Source organism: Rhodnius prolixus, unplaced genomic scaffold, assembly GCF_049639745.1.
Source record: "Rhodnius prolixus isolate KJV_2025 unplaced genomic scaffold, Rpr scaffold_2, whole genome shotgun sequence".
Taxonomy (NCBI): domain Eukaryota; kingdom Metazoa; phylum Arthropoda; class Insecta; order Hemiptera; family Reduviidae; genus Rhodnius; species Rhodnius prolixus.
Genome location: NW_027411592.1, coordinates 44,569,198 through 44,578,287, shown reverse-complemented (window position 1 = coordinate 44,578,287; position 9,090 = coordinate 44,569,198). Strand labels below are relative to the sequence as shown.

Here is a 9,090-nt window from a genome sequence, read left to right as displayed (position 1 = left end):
TCTAATTAGGCACCCTTTCAAGATTACATTCAAGTGATGAGTGTTCATGGTGGTCTGTATTTGAGCAAGAATTATTGATGGTGGGATACAGGAAGGAGTAAAGTTGACTAAAGCAAGCAATATGGAACTGCTTGGAGTTCACAAAGAGGTAAGAAGGGTTGAATTCAATATACATTTCTGGAACCTTCTAGGAGACTATATTACCAACACTAAACATGCGAGAAGTCAAGGGAGTCTTCGCAGCCACAATACCGTAGCCCTTATCAAACGGTTCACCCTTTATTTGGTAGAGCATTCCGTTCGCCACCGTGTTATTAGTTTGTATTAGACGTCGATAGTAAAGAAAAATATATTTTTTAAAAAATTCTAATAGGAGGGGTTTTTTGAAATAAATATTTGCATATCAAAATGTTTTTCTAGAAATAGAAGGCTTGATTTAAGGCATTAGGAGGCTTAAGTGGTTGCACCACTTACACAATCTTCTTAAATTGACAAAAGTAGAAATAACACATTTTCGTAATCATCTTTTAATTTACCATTTTTCTGTTTTTGTTGCAAAGATTCTCTGGTTTTAGCAATTCTAAAAATTTTAAATTCCGTTTCCTTTTTGTACATTTCTTGCTGAACCAAAAAGCCAAAAGTGAACTTTGAAAAATCGGTCTCAAGTTGTAATTTTCTCTTTTGCAATGTTGTAGACTTTTTTTTTTTACTTTTTGACTTCTGCTCCAAATTCATTCCAGGGGAACCTGAGTTCATTAATTTGGGGAACCACTCTCATAACAGCTAGAAAAAATGTTGGAGGATTGGTTCAATTGAGACCAAAATTTCTGAGAACTGGTTCTGCCCTCTTTCTGAATGAATATTCTCTTGAGAGAATTTCCATTTTAGTATAGTATCTTGGATAGAAAACTTATCTGATTAAAAATGGCTTCCCAGTTGCGCCAACGGGTTGGAAGCTCAATCCAAATCAGAATGCTAATATTGCCATGAGGCCAATAGGTTTGACATCCTCATGAGGTTTGAGGATTCTATTTAAAAGTGTATGTACAATAGGTTAGAACCCCTGTAATTTTAATTCGTTCAACAACCTTCAACTAATAATTATTTAAAGCACACAAAAATGTTAAAAGAGAAACTTCGAAATAAAAATGTTTGTTAGAATATGTATAGTTAAACCAAATAGTTAAGAGACCTAAGGGGCGAAGTTACGTGAAATTATCCTTAAGGTAGTTGACTTGAGAGGGGCTATCATAATCATAACTTACGTAATTGTGCATTACGCCCAAATTCAGAGCATTACAAGTCTTAAAGTCTCGTTTAACATCCGGGTTCTATCTGGAATATGCCTAATTGATCGAAAGAATAAATTTCATACATCAAGTAACTGTTTATGGTCCATCTTCTGAAATAATTATTTCAATACATATTAACCTAAAATAAAATATTTACAGGCTTTCAGATAAGATTTTCTTTATGCTGGGAACCAAAAGTTGCAGCAATCTTTTCAAGTTTTTTTTGCATTTTTAAATTAATTATTCATTAATATTAATTACTGATTTCTGCTAATATAATGAAGGTATTTTTGATTATCTTAAAATTACTGCTACATTTCAATGATCGAATTTTGCTTACACATGGAAGTGATTTATTCCTGCCAAACTTATTTATTACAACTTTTTTATTTTCGTCTAATTTAAGTTTAGTTTATACAGCTTGGCATACTTGTGAGACTTGTATTCATTTAGAAGCGGCTGTATAATTTAAATTTGATCAACTATTTATATTTAATTAGCCACTATTCCTCTTTAATTACTTCTATTAGAGGCAAAACATTCTAAATCTCCTGTATTTTCCAAGCCTTTACAAACATTTTTTACCCCTTTCCAGAGCACCAGGCATTGCTAACTCCATTCCCATGAGGAAGTACAGAGTTTCCCCGCTGGCCAGAAGCTCGCAAGTTGTTTTCTTGTTTATTTTTTTTATTTTCCAGTTTTTCCCTTCGCTGTTAGTTTGCTGTTTTTATAAGCAAACTTTTACATTTAATGAAAATTGGGGGCCCCGTAGCCTTTCCCCAGTTACCTACCAGCTGGGTTTCTCTATTCTAAATTTGGCTTTCACCTAAAGGGAAAGCTGTTTTTACTCTGCTAAAATAAAATTCATTTTACAGAAAATGGAAGCGAGGTGTGTGCGTGCTAAAAGTAAGAAGGCTGTAGAGGGGAAAAGAGGAGTCCAAATTAGTGAGGGTTAATAATAAACAAAAAAAATCTCTTTTTCCTTCGTAATGTCGATGTTTGTTGTGGTGCACCCAAAAGTAGAGGTGCCAAGGCTAGTTGATCTTTTTTTTTGAAGTAATGAATTAAACCAAATTAAAAGGTAAACTAGACACTTCATTAAAGAAAATGACACACTTTTGCGGCCTCTGAACTATTAAAATTGTTGCTCCAAAAGTAACTAATTCATTCAGAAATAATATTCAATTGAGTTGACAATCGCTTGAGAGGACAAGATTCCTCGTTAGCGGGCATTTTACAATAGAACTTATAGAAATGGATTTGCTCAAATTTTTCAAGGAAATGCCACCATTATTGTATTAAAGAAATTTGATTTAAACAGCTAACTTTAAACAAAAAATGTTTGGTCACCACGTTCACCAATAAATTATAATCATATCTTAACCACTTACAAGTGATTTACAAAATTTAAAATACATAGTGAGAACATTTTTGTGGTACGAAAATGCGTTACAGAAAACCTTGTAGATTACAATGAAGACTACACGGAAAAAAGTCCGATTTTAACGAAAATGAGTTTTTGGCATCATTATGTAGTTCATCAAACAAACTTTCAGATGGGTCAACTTAGTTGAATGTAATGGTTTTAGTCTCAGAGTTATAACAAGATATATATATGGCATACACTGAGAAATCGGATGAAGTCCATCCAAAACACGGACAGTAAGAGTGAAGTCCTGCAGGGGTGGATTTCTGAGCTGTATTAATTTTCTTTGTCTGGTTTTATGAAAGTTATTTATGAAAGATATATATATTATAATTTACATAAGTTCATTCAAAATAAAAGCAGAAAATTTGTACACAATTTTCTGAAACTCATTTAGTCATGAAACCCTGTAAGGTAGGTGACTAGACTCGCAGATGAATAGAATTTTGTAGAGTGAGTTGCATGGAGTTTATATAGTGAAATATGATCTCTAAATTACATTATATTCTTATTTTCACAATCTGATTCGAGGGTTATACTAAGAAACTGGAAAAGAGATATACAGACAAATCAACACAGAGGCCCCAATTTTTAAAAATATTTGTTTGATACTTTTAAGGAATACTAAAGAATGGACATTCAATACACTGTATAAATTACAAAAGCATATTTCAATAAACACTGAAACTGTAACGTTTCTAACTTTAAAGTTGCTCTCCTGAAAAATCTGCAAAATGGACTTAGCCCTTTCTTCCCGTGTAGTCTTCAAATACAACTCTTTTACAAATATGCTGAGTACTCGCTTCGGCGGTACATATACTAAAATTGGAACGATACAGAGAAGATTAGCATGGCCCCTGCGCAAGGATGACACGCAAAATCGTGAAGCGTTCCACATTTTTTTAAGGCGCCACGGTAGCCGAGCGGGTTAAGAGGCGAGACCTGCAAAGCTAATATGCATTGTGGTACTGGGTTCGATTCCCGGTCTTGGCTTTGGATTTTATTTAATGGTTAAATGAGAAATAGTAAAGTACGTTTGCTATTCGCCTCCGTCCACGACACCTAGTAAATGGTAGTTGGACGTTAAGCCCCGCCTGAAATAATAGGCGATTACTTTACTTTACTTTACTTTTACAAATATGTTGAGTAAATTCCGGATTTCTGTCAGCATTTTATCTAACCAATTATTCAAAGTAGCAAGCAAACTACAATAAAGCCTTACAGGTTAACACTGTTCGGTTAAAGCCAAATTCATTGAAAGACAGTTGCATTTGGTATCCTAAACATTATGGCAATTATATTAAAACATCTAACTGTTTGGTCATTGGTTTTTGTAAAAGTGATTAGACAGTCGCAATTCCAGTTTTTGCAGGCATGGTCCACTGTTCAATAATTTGTGGAGTACTGCAAAGAAACAATACCTGTTTGTTACGGAAAGGTGCGACAAGAGTACCTGTTGAATGGAATGGAGTTGAAATAGATGGGAACTGCGTAGTGGCCAAGAGAATATATACATATACTTTTATATTTTTTGGCGCATCGATAGCTAAGGCCATTGAGCCCAAGGGACTGTTTATTATTCTATAACACAGAGATTAATTTTGTGTTAATCAATTTCGATTGATCATCTTGAATAATCAATCAATCAATGAGAACGAATTAATATTCGCTTAAAGTTAGTTTTGGTAATCCATAGAGTGATACATTTTCATTTTAAGTATAATGCTCAACAATTTTTCAATGTATGAACTAATTTTTTAACACCAGGTTTAAAAGGCAATGTGTTTGTGCATGTATTGTAGTTGTAGATAATTAGGGAGTTTATTTGATCTGTATGGTTATATGATCTTGGGCGCAGGGCGGAACAGGGGCAGGCCAAGCCCTAAACAAACGAAACGTGACGATCAGTGGGGCTTGGAGATTTGGGGCTGAGCCCCCGGCCACCAGACTACCTCATATTCAAAGCTTTATCTAATGTTTGCAGCTGAGTACAAAGATAAAGAATTTTCATATATTTCAACCAATAAAAATACACTCTGCAAAGTTAAAGATAATATTAAATTATAAAACATTTTGGCGACCCAATTCTTTTTATTGTTGTAAAGTTCTAGGATACGGATTGCCTAAATTTAGAATAATCTATCATCTTTTATGTGTGTACTAATTTTTTTTTGTATTTAATGTGAAGTTCGAAGGGAGAAGGACTTGGATTATTTAACGTAATTTATGTTAAAGGAAAAATTAAGTTCAACTAGTGCTTAGTCAATTAGTTGAAACTAAGCAGAAACCTTATACTATTGATTGCGATTCAAACCGAAATTAGATGACGAATCAACTTCCAAAATTTAAGAAATTCTTCCTACAAAAATAATTCTCTCTATTTAACGTAATTGTAATGATTAATAAAACTAAGTCCCAAGTAATTTATTGAAGATTCAACTAAAATATTTTTAGAAATCCTTGAAGTGCGTTAGATTCTCGTATGTGAACATAGAAACGATGTTTCACTGCAGAGCAACTGTGAGGGAAATCACTTCGGAGGATGAATTAGCTCAACTTCTGGGTCATTATTTTTTGGATATTTAAAGCATTCTACGGTTCTGTTCGCTACTTGCATTTCCAAAGTTGAAATTGAAACTCACTTATAAATTGTAGGGCCATTGTTAATAACAGTAATTTGTTGTAAGAAAAAATATCAGTATAGGTTATCAATTGTTCTGACTCGATTTCTGTCTACAAGAAACTAAGAGAAATTCCATTTACAACTGGCTTATAAACCATATATCCCAAACTATGCAAGATGTATCAAATCTTCTGATGTTATTTGTGTTTGAGAATTAGAGGAAGAAAATTAGATTTATGGTTTCCTTACTGCTGTTTGATTTCCCCAACTTTTAGGGGGCTACCATCATTTGATGTTATCTTTTGATAAGGGATCCAAATACGGTAGGGCGAGTAACAGTAGGTAAAGAGAGGGGATAAGATGTGTCGCCAGCAGACACAGCAATTACTCTTCTAATTACCTGCTTTGACCAACAACATTTCATTTCTCCTCTTTGTCTTTTACTAGCCCATTTACAATTGAGGTATTTACCATTAATTAGTCACAAGGCAGGCGATCTCGCTGTTCTTCTCTTATCATTGCAGCAAAAAAGTGGTTTCTCATCATACAGTACTCGTGGGGAATCGAAGTGGTTTTTCTACTGAAACTTCACTGGACAGATGTTGTACAAGCCGTACAGATTCAGATAGAAACAGTACAAAAAGATTAGTTTTCTCTTTGCCCTTTGTATTGAGAAAATTATCTCTAAAAGGTTTATTATGATGTTGTATTATTTAATTTCAATTAACTTTTGTTATTGAGCTAGATTAATAATTTTTGTTTTTATTTGAAGTACAAATTATATATATTTTTTTTTATTTTGTTTATTTATTTTGCAACTGTATTTAGTACAATAAGCAAAAGAGATGAGTGATAAGGGATGGCACAAATACACATGCACGCATATATATATCCATACATTTACGGGCACATGCATGTGCGCCAAGGGCATGATTGGAGTGAACGACGACCATCCAGTGATGGAAGCCGTTAGTTCGCCAGATTGGCAAGCTTACACAGCAACCATCCTAGGAGGTCGACGTTGTGTTGAGATGATCGCGTGGCCCCTGCCGCTTTGGTCTGCGAAGTGGATTAGAAGGAAGTGTTTGGTAGACATGTTGTGGATCAGAGGGTTGTAGTGACTGTGTAGATTTGAGTGGAGTTTTGTGTAACGAGATTGGGCTATTTCAGAAACGAGAGGAATATTGAGATCAGAGTGTATAGTATGATTGGAGACGTAGAAGGGAAAATGACGTATTTAAATTACAATTTACCATTAATATTTTCAATAATGAAGCTTACTATTAATTAATAACTGCTGGAGCAGAGATGTAGCGAAAAGTTAATTAGGTGTCATCGCCCTTTAGTAAATTTGCTACAACAAACTGAGATGAGATTTTTGAAGAATGAAATATATAGATCGTTGGTAAGTTTCTAGTGCAGAAGTTTGTAGTTGTGGCAATGAGCAACATGATTGGCTGACTCTCATAGTTCCCTTAAAGATCATCCGCCTGAAAAAATAGGCGTTTACTTTACTTTACCAGGTGTGGTGACTATTTATACATTTTTAATTATAGCCAAACAAAATTCGCAAATTAATGTGTCTATTAAATGCTACTAAATGCACCAAAATTGGTGCCAATTACTTCTGTACTCTTTTGAAATATACTAAAATTAGCGAAAAGAGTTCTTATACTCTGAAATAATTACATCTAACCACTTTATTGATGATGTAATTACCAACAAGTTCCTTGGCACTTTTTCACAAATCTAATAAAAATACTAACCGTCAAAATAAATACAATTTCGTGTAAATAACGTGGTATTAAGGTAAGTAGTGAAGGCTTGAGCGGTTGTTCGCATGTTGCACGCTAGTTTTAGTGAAGGGTTTAGATCCAGGTAATATAGTACTGTACTATACTGAACCTCTGCAGTAATCAGACAAACATTAGCGTAAATGAAATCAATTGCTTTTTCTTTGATGTGATTTTTATTAAATGTTATTTCAAAAACACAGTGGCAACTTTAATTAGTCTGAATAAATTTATACTGAATTCGATAAATAAATAAATAATAAAGTTACTTTGTTTCCTGACCAAAAATGCTCATTCTGGAATCATTTGCTTTCTTTCTGGTCTTAATAACTACAATGCTTTGGCGATTGGTTAGAGGCGAGACCTGAAAAGCTAATATGTATTGTTCGATTCCCGTTCTAGGCCTTGAATTTTATTTAATGTTCAATATGAGAATTTTGTTGTAAAGTATAGGGGAAAGGGGGGCACCTTTGAACAGTTTTAATTTCTTGCCAAATATTTAAAACATTTATGATTGGTAATTTTCTCCATATGTTGGGGTAGACCTGTTGTATAATTGAGACAGAGTTTCCTTCGTTTTCATTGTTTGTAAAGTCCAGAATTGAGGAATGGTTTATATTTTGTAAGTTGGAAGTAAAATTTTTGTTGTAGTTTTGGAAGTGTATTGTGAAGCTTGTAGTGGACAAGGTATTGTTAGTCCATGTTACCAATTTGGAATTCGTATTTTTAAACCTAGTGTTTACAAAAATCTATTTACTTGCAAAAAAGCGTTGGATGTTATACAGTAAGACCCCGCTTAACGCTGTTTCGTTTAGCGCTGTTTCGGTTTAGCGCTCTTTTATTTCAAACCGGGGATTCCCAGAAATTGCTCGCAGCACTACGGGGATTCCCCGAAATTGTGGAAGAAATAGTGGAATTAGCGAAACAAACCGGTTTAGATGAGGTAAATGTGGAAGACGTCGAAGAAATAGTTCATGTTATATAGTTAGTAGAAACATATTAAGATAGCTGTAGGCGCGCGTGGCCGCCTACACCCAAATGCTAAGGTGCCCAAGTGGGCGCTGTACGAAATAATAGTAGACCAAGAAGAATAGAAGAATAAAAGAAAAAGGGGAAGGTACTTACCCTTTGCAAGGAGCGATGTGCGTGAGGTATGTTGATAAGCTGCCTGAGAAGCGATGAGAGGAAAGGAAGCTGTGGAGCGGAAGCGTGTGTATATGTTTATGTAAGTGTGTGTGTGTGTGTGTGTGTGTGTGTTGAGCTTGAGAAAGGGAGGCAATATTTGGGCTCAGGCTCAGAGAAGCGTAGCGGAAGTGGAAATGAGGTAAGCGGAAGAGTAAAAGGGGAATAGTGCAATAAGTGCACTATAAGCGGTGGAATATGCGTGACGCGATATTCTGGAGAGGCGTTTAGATGCGGATGATGCGTACTGTTAGGTGTCAGCGGAAGTGAAGCGGGCTGAGATGCGTTAAAAGTTGCTAAAGCGTGAGCAGAGAGGCGTCTTAAGCAAGGACTAGCAGGGAACTGCATATACTGGAAAGGTGACATATACATGGTCCAAAGGAAGTAGTGGGGTAAAGGGTCTAGAATATATATAAGAAACGGAAACAGGTTAATATACGAGGTGTGTTCAAAAAGTAACGGGAATTTTTAAATTTCGCGGGTTTGGAGAGTCTGATTGTAAATTTTTTTTTTTATTATGTTGGTACACATGCCCCTGAAGTACGATAAAATTTTCAGTAATATTCATTGTTTACTTCTTAAGTGGCAGCCGTTAAGGTTAGACGTGTTTTTCGAGCTTGGCGATTTTTGTTTGTTAAAAAAAATGGATCAAAGAATTTGTATTAAATTTTGCGTAAAAAATGAAATAAAGTGTGTGAAATGTTAATAAAGGCATATGGTGAGTCTGCTAAGAGTAAAACAAGGATTTACGAGTGGTATAAGCGTTTCCAAGAT

General features: G+C 34.7%; 1 non-coding gene across 1 annotated transcript; it reads left to right on the top strand.

The window, feature by feature from the left end:
* The first annotated feature begins 3,513 nt into the window (after positions 1 to 3,513).
* Positions 3,514 to 3,620, top strand: LOC141450585 (U6 spliceosomal RNA). The gene has a single exon (XR_012456181.1). It is a non-coding gene; the product is annotated as a U6 spliceosomal RNA (small nuclear RNA).
* Positions 3,621 to 9,090: the final 5,470 nt, after the last annotated feature.